At 36.5% G+C, this 12,120-nt stretch overlaps 1 protein-coding gene and 1 long non-coding RNA gene across 7 annotated transcripts in view; one reads left to right on the top strand and one right to left on the bottom strand.

The window, feature by feature from the left end:
* LOC137495558 (uncharacterized) overlaps nt 1–12,120 on the bottom strand; it is a 320,840-nt gene that overhangs the window by 196,270 nt on the left and 112,450 nt on the right. The window contains exon 4 of one of the 6 annotated variants that reach the window (XR_012406727.1): nt 3,146–3,319. The exons of 4 other annotated variants lie outside the window; for them this stretch is intronic. This is a non-coding gene — a long non-coding RNA (uncharacterized lncRNA). Of the gene's footprint in view, nt 1–3,145; nt 3,320–8,441; nt 12,088–12,120 lie in introns of those variants that run through there. One more of the 6 variants, XR_011015427.2, reaches the window with a different exon arrangement.
* The window catches only part of rtn4r (reticulon 4 receptor), a 179,547-nt gene that overhangs the window by 60,058 nt on the left and 107,369 nt on the right, over nt 1–12,120 (top strand).

The following is a 12,120-nucleotide window of genomic DNA, read 5'->3' as shown; positions in this document are numbered from 1 at the left end:
AAGTGGGGCATAACCGCTGTGCTTTATTGCCCCCAAAATTGTCAGGAACAAGCTGAAATTGCCAGTTTTGCTAAATCATTGAGCGCATTTCAAACCTGCCTTGTTAATGGATTTGCAAAGTTTATGATATCAACTCTTTGGAGAAAAAAAAAAAAAGATCTGTTTTGAGATACTTGCAGCTTGTTAAAGTGAAGTGAATGAGCAGAACTGTTTGTAGAAAGTGTCTGATCAAAATATCTTTGTATGATTATTTCTTTTGGATATTGATGCATCGTTTCCTGTTGAACGTTTTAAATGTCTCTAAGTAGACAGTTTGTTTGAGTCTAACATTCCAGTTTTGCTGTGTCACTCACTTTAAGTGTTTTAGAGAGCAGTACGGTTCTATTTTAGTGCAGTCTATGTGTATGCCGCACACGGTTGTGTAACAGACACAACATAACCCAAATACCAGCTGCACTCAGAGACAGCTTGCATTTTCAAACAGGCATTCATATTTTATCGCAGCTTTTCTTTTTACTTACACTGTTGTATTAGAATAGTTTTGTACTTTAAAATGTTCTTGCATGTATAGTACATTGCGTGCATGTACATGTGTTCTGCAATCTAAGTACACCTGTGCGCATCGCCTATGGACTATTATATAATTCTGGCCATGTATTTAGATTATGTAGCAAAACCTGTTCAAACTGTTTTTTTTTTTTTTTTTAATTGGAAATCTATAGTATAAGGTAGTGTATCTCAAAAGAGCAAAAGAAAAAAAACTGTTAAAAAAGGTTTATTATTTTACTCATTTCAAACAATATCATAGTATTATGTCAGATAACAGAGATATGAAGATGATATGATGCTGCAGTGCACGCCAGATGGCTGTGGATGTTGGTTGGTCAACCTTCACTGCTGTGTTGCGTAATCTCATCCACAGGTTTATGTGTAGATTATCAAAGTCTGCAAATACTTTAAACTAATGTCATTTTTTCACTAGTAAAAGGGGCCATTGGTATTTTAGTCTGTATATAAATATGTGACTTTTGTATTGTTTTGTTTAGTTTTTTTTTTTTTTTTTTTTTTGGATGATGTGCCATGTCCCCCCCCCTAAAATAATAAATAAATAAATAAATAAATAAATAAAAGAAAATGTTATTACTTTTATTACTTTTTAAAAGGTATTTAAAATAATATCGCAGTATTACCATTGTATGTGTTGAAACTATTAGGGTTGGGCATCTAAGCTATAATGCCGATCCGATACGCATCTCGATACAAAGAATACGATCCGATATATTAGCGATACATTTGTGACATATTGCGATGCAACACGATACGATTCACACCCATATCACGATACGATGCGATATTTCAGCACTAACTAATTAGATCAAGTTTATGAGATGATGTGAAAGAGGATGCTGTGCCATTGAATGAGTTTGATTATTTATAAACCAAGCAAAACCAAGACTTTTTTTTACAAACTGGCTTTTCTCTCAGAGCCAGAGTGTCAGTTTACAGTAGAGGGCCATTTAAGAACATATAGCACATATTATTTAAGTATTTTCAAGATAAACAGAATGTATAAGTGCAATATATATTATAAATGTATATATTTGCACTCTTTCAACATAAATAAATTTAGCATTGCACAACAAGAATTGTGATTTAACTTTTCAACTATGAAAACAAGTTTTACAAAGATATTTTGCCACTGATTATTCAAAACTTAAGGTTGTGAACTAGCAGTGTTATGCTGCTTTGAAACATCACTGTCACTGTAAACAACAGGCTAATAAAAATATAACAAACCAGCAATCTTCTTGCTGTGAGGTGGTCAAACTACCCACTGTGCCACCGTGACACCCAATTATTTTTATCATTATTATTATTAATATTATTATTATTATTATAATTAAATAAAAATTAACAGGAGGAGGTGTTTAAAACCTTCGTTCTCCGTGACACTAGGCTGAATATCTTTGCAGATGAACAATGCAATAGCATTCGTTATTGGCGTAGAGCGAGCAGAACTGTTGCGCATGGAAAAAAAAAATTGCTATGCTTTTCTCAACACTTTTGGAGCTGGTTGAAGCAGTGCGAAAGCCGGGGATGCAGAAACACTGGAAGATGCTTCCACAACAACACCGTGGCGCCGCTTCAAGTGAGATATCAGATTAGTCGTACTGCCCACGTATTTTACAGATGCGCGGCACATTTTGCAAATTGCATCTGTCCTGTCATGTCGTCCATCCTTAAATCCATAATGTTGCCATAATTTAGATTTAAAACTCAGTGGGGAATATGTTTGTTTTGCTTCTCGCGCTTTCTGAGGGCGCACCACTAGCTTCATCCGCACACCTGATACACTGAGTTGTAGTGAAAGTGTACACATCCGCAAATCCGTTGCTAAGGCTTACTTTATGTAGGTCGATTAAATTATGCGCCAAAAACAGGTTGACAACACTTGTTAATAAATAAAAAATACATTCTATATTAAAAATATAAGCTGTATCTCGGAAAAATCGATGCATCTCGCAAAAACCGATGCATCTCGATTTGCTTCCAAAATTTCATTCGTCCTCTGCTGCTCAACCGATGCACTCGCATCGTGCACGCGCATGACCGCGTATCGATACATATCGGTTAATCTTCCCATCCCTAGAAACTATATATATATCACAATATCACATGAGTCGCAGTGCAACAGGGCAGTATAGCGGCACTGGTGGAAGGCGTGTCCCACCAGTAATATTGCGTTTATACAACAGTTTGAGGCCACAATCAGGTACATAAAAAAGAAAATCAAACACAGAGAGTCTAAAAATCATTTTGTATGAGGAACTACTTTCTTCCACCATTCATTCGCATCTGCAGCTGACATCAGAACAGCAGAAACCATTGCTAACGTCACTTCAGGGCTGGTATTTGAATGATTCTCTTGCGTATTATCTTGAGTGATGATAATACAGATGGTTTTGCTCACATTTTAAGATTATAAGGCTGAACAGCATGGAATGCCATCAGTCTAGAGAGATTTTTCAGTATGTCTCTGTTGCAATTGGGAGATCACAATAACTAACCCTAAAGAAGTCAAAGCAAAGCCAACACTACCAGACTATGATATAAATTCAGCACAACATACAAAAAGAGAGAGATTGACTTAGAAAATCACCTGTTTTATAATAAATTGATCAGCTGTAGATTGAAATTACGCTGAGTTTTCTCCTCTAAGAGTGTATTATGTGGTCTCTGTTGCGATCTTGTGGCAGAACGTCAACCGTATTCACTCTGCTCAGTATGACAGGCTCAACGATGTCGACGCGCTGAGTCTCTGAAATGATAAATATTTAAAAGAGGCACTATTATATATATATATATATATATATATATATATATATATATATATATATATATATATATATATATATATATATATATATATATATATATATACTAGCCTTCTAATTTAAGGTCAATTAAATAATATATCAAAAAATATAGCAAGTGTCCAAAAACATTTATTTATGTCATTTAAAGTACCTCAAAAACTAAGAGAAAACGCTGCAGTAAAATTGTTATTTTAAGCTACTTCAAATAATTTTATTATGTCCAAAAACATGATTTTTTGAAAAACATTTTTACTAGAGTAAATTTTCAAAAAGGCATCGCATTTGAAAGTACCTCATATAAAATAACCAACAAAGGCTCATTCTGGAAGCGTAGCCCTATATACATTTCTGGACATCGCAAAATATATATCCAGAAGTATGCATGGTTGCATTTTGGCTTTAAAATTAACACTCAGGGGGGGGGGCGGTGTGACACTGTTCCTTTTCACATTTACCAGCTACATGTTTACCACCGTATGGATGGCTTCCCCGCTGTTACCAGTTTGTCCAGTTAGCTCGCCATGCACATTGGCGAACTTGAGACGCAGAGAGGACTTGACCATGATGACGGGGTTTGAGTCTGGCAAAGAATGGTTCCAGAAAGATAAAAACAGAAGCCAAAAAATAAAATAAAATTATAAATAACAGGGTGAGAATGTGGTAAAATCTGAAAAGGTACAAATCAGGCGAGGGCTTTTCTTTATCTGGATTGCTTTTTGAAACTGTTGGTTGGGTTTAGGAAAGTAGGAGGCGCTGGTCAATCAATGCATTGGAAAACACTGTTGGTTGGGTTTAGGGAAGGAGGAGGATGGTCAATCAGTCAGTCAGTCAGTCAGTCAACAGCGGCCTGTGGTGGATTTACGTGAGAACAGCAGGCGTGAATGACATGTGAGAATGGGATTCTCATGAGAGAAATTTGACATCTCAGAAAGCGTACAAAGCAACCTCTGGTGGATTCGTGAAAACATAAACTGCAAAAAAAACATACCTCCTGGACATATCTGGTGTTCTTCAGAAATGTATATAGGGGTACATATATGTAATATTATGATTTTGCCATAGTAAATATTTCAAGTTTTTCAAAAATTAACAGTATTTCTGTTACAAAAGTCCTAAAGCACATTCCCTCAATTAATATGGGGTTATTAATGAACAATATTTTTGATGGGGTGCATGTTATTTAATATTACTAATAAATCATGATTTACACCATGGTAACCTTTACATTTCACAGTACCTCATTTAATAACATGTTATTTTTTATCAAATTAAGTGTCCAAAACTGGCATTCTTTAAGGTACTTCTAATAATACTTTTTATTTATTCGTATCATAAATGATTGAAATGACATTTTAAGGGGCTTTAAATTATACAAACAGCACTATATTACTGTAGCATCTTCAAAAACTTCAAATCATATTGGGATTTTACCACGGTAACCGTATAAGCAGCCTTCTTATACCAATGTACATCAAATGCTAGCCATACATGAAAAAATAAAATGACCTTGGTGTTGTTGTTTTTTTGTAGTAGATGCGAAAATGAAGTTGGTGTGGAGTGCACTGATATGAGAGAGAGAGATGAGCAGGTGTGTGCGTGCGTGTGAGTTACATGTGTGTGTTCAGGTCCAGAGGAGAAACTCTCAGAAGAGTATCCTCCAGAGCCCATTGAATATTGATGTTCCACTCCTTCAAGCAACGCTCAGCTTTTATCTCTGCCTCTCTCTCTTTCTCTGTGCACCACCTTTAAAAGTCTTATCCATCTATTGATACCATGCAGTCTAAAACCACCATTACAGCTCACCATTCAGCACTGTAGCAAACACACATTCGGAGCCGCTTTCCTGTTAATTACTCATCTATTTAACCATTAAATGTCCAGGAAAGTGCAACTGCGAGTGCTGGATTCATTTATCACTCGTTCACACACAGTCAAGCCTTTTATGGGGGCTCTAAGAGTTTATTTGTTGTTCCTCGATGCTGTAAAGCTGTAATACGGCTCGGGATTAATTCGAAATTCCTTGAGAGTGTCCTTGCATAATGAATGTTGCGAATGCGCAGAAGCCATTGTTTATCCATCAAGCAGCAGAATTATTAAAAAACATCCTTGTGGAAGGCCGAAGTATTCAGAGGCAGCAGTTTCACTTACTAAAGAGTGCAGAGTTGGAGTTTTAGCTTACTGCAATAAAACGCCTGTGTACATTAGATCAACGTCAGGGCTCGGAGATGTTGGAAGCTTCAGGATACTCACCATTAGCTGAGACTGCGCATCTGTCTTTGTGTTTGGGCTGAAGCGTTTTACTGACGCCGTTATGATGGGGAAATTTCTTTTGTTGGAAGATTAAATTCAGTGGATTGAATTCAGAGTGTTTTTAATTGTGTTTGGACTGGTCTCCCTCTTTTTTTTTTTTTTTTTTTTTGGTCTGGTAATGATCTAGTGGTGAATGGAGTTGAATGATTAGTGTCTTAAAGGGATAGTTCAACCAAAAATTGCAGTTTTGTCATAATTTACTCTTGTTTCAAAAACTTTTGAGCTTCTTTCTTCTGTTGAACACTTTAAGACATTTAGAAATTGATTCCTTGGGAACACGCATACTTTACCATTAAAATAAACACAGGCTCATTGTGGATACGTACCCCTGTCTACATTTCAGGAGAGCGCAAATTATGTAGCCAGAGGTACATATGGCTGCATTTTATCTTTAAAATGAATGCTATGGGGCAGTATGATGCTGCAGACGGCTTCTGTTCCTTTTAGCGCTACCAGTTGACTGCTTAATTCTGTACAGATGGCTTTTCTGGTGTTAGAAGTTTTCCCAGTGGCTCACCATGTATGCCCATAGACTCGGGACATGGAGCTGAGTTGACCCTGCCGACGGGATTTGAATCCAGTGAAGATCATAACAAAAACAACAGGCTAAAAAAAAAAGCATTGTTGATTGGGTTTGGGAAAGGGGTTGGTGGTTCAGTCGGTCAGTCGACAGCAAGCTGACCTGGTCGGCTAAAATGTATATTTCACCCTCTGGTGGATTTATGCGAGAAAAGGGCACACAAGAGAAATTTAAGATCATCAAAATCTGTACATAGCGGCCTTTTGTGTATTTGCAAAATCAAAAACTTCGAAAAAACATACTTCGCCGTCCATGATTTTGTATCCATAATGAATAAATGGCCTGGGTTGAATAAAATGGCCTGTTTGAATACATTATAAGGCACTTTTTCATAATAATAATCATTTTTAGATAAAAGCCTTTGCTAAGTGTGTTAAATTGTGCTTCATCATGTATTCAGGCGAATATGTTTATATATACAGTAGTGATGTTTGTATATATATATATATATACAGTAGTGATGGGTTATTCAGGAAATAATGGTGATTTGCATATGTTAATTAATCGTTCGATTCGTTGCATTCAAATCTGTGTTTGAAGTACTGGGGGAACAATTTATAGATTAGATATAATCACTAACTGAATCATTTATTGAAAATGAGACTAAAAATTAATATGGGTTGTACAAAGTATCATTTATTATTATAATGTTAGATTTCTACATCAAGCTTTATTAGCAACAGTAGTACTTAAAGGGAAATTTTCACAGTACGGAATATTTCACAATTAATTTTTTTTCAGCAAATTATTTCCACATTTAATTTTATAGTTCTGATTTTTAAAACCAAAAGTGTCCTGCAATATATATATATATATATATATATATATATATATATATATATATATATATATATATATATATATATATATATATATATATATATATATAAAACTACTTTCTTCCGCCATTCATTCACATCTGCTGCTGACGTCAGAACAACAGAAGCCGTTACTAATTTACCAACATCACTTTAGCACTTATATTTGAATGATTTTCTATATCCTAATTTCTAAAGTGATGATAAAACAGTTGATTTTGCTCACATTTTAAGATTATAAGGCTGAACTTGACATGAAATGCCATCCGTCTACAGAGATATCTCCCCACAGTCTGCAGTATTTCTCTGTTGTCGTCGGTATTGTGACGGGTGGCAGATGTCCCAGTGTTTACCCGGAGACATTAAGGAACAAAAAAAGGAGACAGAAACTATTTCGCTCTTCCTATTGGCCTTTATGTGTTTCTTCCAAGTGCTGTCAACTACATACATGCCAGTCAACGACAATGAGTAGGCAAAAGGAAAAGAAAAAGTTACTCAAACATCCATCACAAAATAAAATGTTACATTATTGAAATAAAAGAATGATACAGCGGTACCAGCGACCATCACACACTTCTCCTCAGAGCTCGCCAGAACTGAACTGAGCTCCCATACATGCGTGCTTACATCTCAAAGGTGAAGCAACCACAGAAGAAATCCTCTTAAAGGGGACATTTATACACAATGCATATTAAACATTAAGCGGGCGTTACAATATCACAATAATTAACCTCGAAAAAAGTAGCACAATCACTACCAGACTGCTGTTGAGTTTGCAATAAAGAGGGACGAGGCTGAATCCAGCTTCTTATTCGCAGTTTCTTATTTACTCTATCCGGTCCACCTTAAAAACCACGGCGCTTCCGTTTTTCAGCTTTGCGCTCAAGAAAACACTGTTTTCTTCTTCTTTCAAGAAAAAACAGTTAATCTTAGCAATGGCTTATTATGCGGTTCTGGCACCATCTTGTGGATAGACAATTTCAAACGTCTTTGGTCTACTATATGGCAGGCTAATGGTCGCTGAAGAGCTCTCTCAGAAATTATATATATTTTAAAATAGGCACTACTCTCACAAATAAATGCAATCAAAACAACTACATTGTCGACTTAAAAAGCCTCAAAAGTCCATTTTGTTGTTTAACAACAGTAATATTTGTCAAACTGTAGTGTCTCTTTGCTTGTTGCTGGCTGTATGTAGGTGGAGTAATACACAGAGGTGAAGGGTGAAGAGGTCTTTGTGTTATGTTACTGGCAAAATATCGCATGGCTATCAGCCAATCAGATTCAAGACCCAAACAGAACAGTATATATAATATATATATATAATATATATATATATATATATATATTTTTTTTAGAACAATATTTTGTGTTATATGCATTTTACTTATATTTTCCATGCATTCTTGGATATTACAATCTAAATGTTTTATTCTATTCTATTTGAAGATGCTTTTATCCAATGCGACACCCAGTGCAGTTAATACATGCATTGGCTGAATGTCAATGAACAAATTAGCATACTAGATGTAGTTTTATGTTGTTAATGTCATAATTAACATGCAGCATAAGTGGGGTGCATGGCACTGAATAAAAGTTTCAGTAATACATTTTACATGGCTACAAATAAAATATGTTTTATCAAATAAATTATAGCCCTTTGATTTTGTGTTGATTTATTCAATTCAATTTAGGATTATTTGTATAGCACATTTTACAATAATTACTGTTTCAAAGCAGCTTTATAAAAGGTGCACATGACTGCATAACAATCAAAATCAGAAAAGCTAAGGTTATTAGTTTCCATAATTTACTAGTAACTAATGATTTATTAACTAGTAACTAATTCCTTTAATAGCACCTGAAACTATGGATACTGGAAGCCTGTGCTGGCATTTCTACTGCAGTGTTGCTATCAGTGTGTGAAGAGTGGGAGAAGAGGGTTGCATTGACAATCCAACACAATGGGCAGCACATTGAACAAATTTTATAAGTGGTCAGAAACTTGTAAATAACTCATGAAAGAATAAAGTTACGTTAAAATCAAGCACACCATTGTTTTTCTTGTGAAATTTCTAACAATTTTAAGGTGTCAAATGACCCTCTTCCTATTGCAAAAATAATAGTTGGATCCAAGATGGCCGACTTCAAAATGGCCACCATGGTCACCACCCATCTTGAAAAGTTTGCCCCCTCAGATATATTATTGTGCCACAAACAGGACGTTAATATCACCAACCATTCCCATTTTATTAAGGTGTATCCATATAAATGGCCCACCCTGTATATAGTTAACCTATATGTAGACTAAATCATGAATGAATTTTGCAGAATGTTCATCAGTTAATGCATCTTTGTCATCACAGGCATTTAGTATGTGATATTTTCCTGGGAATCAAAGCCATGGCTTTATTGCTGTAACATCACAGTTTATTAGCTCTGCTACAAGAACTATCCTCATTGGGGCTGTAAAGTATTACAGTCCACTCGAACAGACGAAATGTAGTTAAACTATTCTTCCAGAAGCAAAAAATTAATTCCCTTAAAAATAAAAATCTCAATTTGGCCTGGATCGATGTGTCAGATGGAGAAGCACTGCTCGGTGATTTCTACAATTCTTCAATTAGACTCTCCATCCACTGCGATCAGAGCTTCAGGTCACGTACGCTACGACTTTGTTGTGTCTCCAGACAGCCTTTCTTACCTTTTTACTCTGTGAAAGTGTGAAAAAGTTTGCAAGAAATGGTTGTGCTTTATTGATCCCTGATGGGAAATTCAGAGCAAAATAGCGGAGACGTCGAATGCAAAACACACAGCTCTGCCTCCCTTCTTGCACAAGACATCAGAGAGCGAGATAAAAGAGACACGTGCCATGTTTCTCCAGGCTCGGTTGACAGCTCAAAGTAACGTGAGGGCGGCACGACTGGGAGAAAAGTGCATCTGATGCCAACAGGCACATGGGCGTAGCCACAAGGGTGGCACGTGGTGGCAGCTGCCACCCTAAAGATGAGCTCTGCCAGCCCAAAGCAGAGAATGTGACAGATTTTGATTAAATAAAGGATTTTTTTAAGACGTGACACTGCAGGCTAAAACATTTTTTTTTCATACACTGTCAATTTTGAGATTTTAGGCTTTTTTTAAGTGTTTTTTTTTTTCTATCTAATGTAAAAGACTCACTTTTAACATGTTTCTTTTGTCGCTTCAATATATGTCTGACTGTAGATTTCATTTATATTATAGTTGGTAAATTACCCCAGGATATACAGTATATAGTTTGCTGGTGTACCGCTCTAACACTTGTAATACAGTACTATAGATTAGCAGATCTTATTTGCCATTTTTCATACAGAGTTAGTTGATCTGCTTTCTCTATACTGTATGCTTTACACCAGGACTGGTCAGATAAATGATAATATATCGAATTGTGATTCAATTGGTGTCAATAACAATGATAAGCTAATGACTTTTTTTACTCTAAAAGCCAATCACACAGCAGAAATGTGCAACAATGAGAATCTAAAGTGTTTTGATTTTAGAGATCTCCCGAATTTTCATCCACCAGAAATTTATCGGATGATAATATGCCATTTAATGGACCCTCTAATTTTTGTGGCTTCAGTCATTGATAGGGTACTCTTTTAAATCTGGAAGCATTAACAACTTATATAAAAACATAAATCATCATCGTTGTAACGTTCGCTTGCAGAACGTATTTTGGATAAGTGTGTGCGTTCGTTTGTATGTGGGTGTGTCGTTTCATGCATGTGTTACAGGTACGAACGGCATTGGAGGATCCGCATTTCGTGCTGATGACGTTGGCCGCTGATGCTGGGTTTGCGCCACCAATCGCTGGTTGGCGTAGCGTTTAAAAGCCGAGCCCAAACTGCAATGGCGTTCTCTCTCTCTCTGTCCCTTTCCTTCTCGCCACTTCTCACTCTTATTCTTTGTGTGGGTCTCTGTGAGGACAGTCTCTCTTGCGAGGGCTAGTCTGAGAGAATGTGTTTTGCTTGTTTAATGCTCTTGTCTAAAGTTTGCGATTTAATAATGCTTGTGAAATTGTCCAGTTAACTGATATGTTTGAGTGATGCCTCGGAGAGGTGTAGGAGTGAGTAAGTCGCGCGATATACATGTACAACACTCAGATTGATATGTCATCTACTCCTAGTTTAATATTAACATCTAAAAGGACGTAACAATCGTTCACTATGGAAAAATACTTATCGAGATAGCATTTTTGTCAAATCACCCAGCCCTACTCCATATGTATGGAACGAGCTTCAAGATTTACTACATATAACATCTGTACCATCTCTCACTGTATTTAAATATATTTTAAAGTCTGTCTATTTAGAACAGTGCACGTTTAACAATTGATTATGGTTATATTATCTTCGTGTGTTGTGATATGTATTTTTCTGTAACTCTGACCTATGCTGCTTGTCTTGACCTGGACTCATCCCACATAGCAAAATATCTCTGGTCCAGCTCTGGCCCACACAACCAGCCATTCCGCAGTGAATTACGGTACATGACTGGACCAAGTCTGGCTTCCAGACAAGGGTCAAACATGGACCATATCTGGGCCAAGTCTCAGCCAATTAAATAACCCATAACTGGGTCTGAACTGGGCCAGATATGTTGGTGTGTCACGACTGCAATGAAATTGATAAACCCATAAAGCCTTGCCTTTTAGGTGCGCTATGGGTGTGCTTTTTCTCGAATCGACCTGATTGGTTGATTTTTTCCCTTTATTCAAAAATAATAAAAATGTATTTTAAATGTGGGTCAAAATAGGCCAAACTTACATGGCCCACATATCCATTGTTAGCATCTGGGCCAAATGATACATTTGGTATCTGGCCCAAGTATTGTGTGCCACTTTAAATACGCTACTACCCTTGCCAAATCCGGGTCATGTTTGGCCCATACGCTGTATGCCAGTGCCGGATGAATGCCTGCTGTGCCAGATTTATGCCAAATCTGGGCCAGAATTCTTTGCTACCTGGGATTGGTAGAAGAGATATTGTACATCAAT

This window comes from Danio rerio, chromosome 5 (assembly GCF_049306965.1).
Source record: "Danio rerio strain Tuebingen ecotype United States chromosome 5, GRCz12tu, whole genome shotgun sequence".
In the NCBI taxonomy this organism is placed as follows: Eukaryota; Metazoa; Chordata; class Actinopteri; order Cypriniformes; family Danionidae; genus Danio; species Danio rerio.
This window is presented reverse-complemented; position numbering and strand designations above follow the sequence as displayed.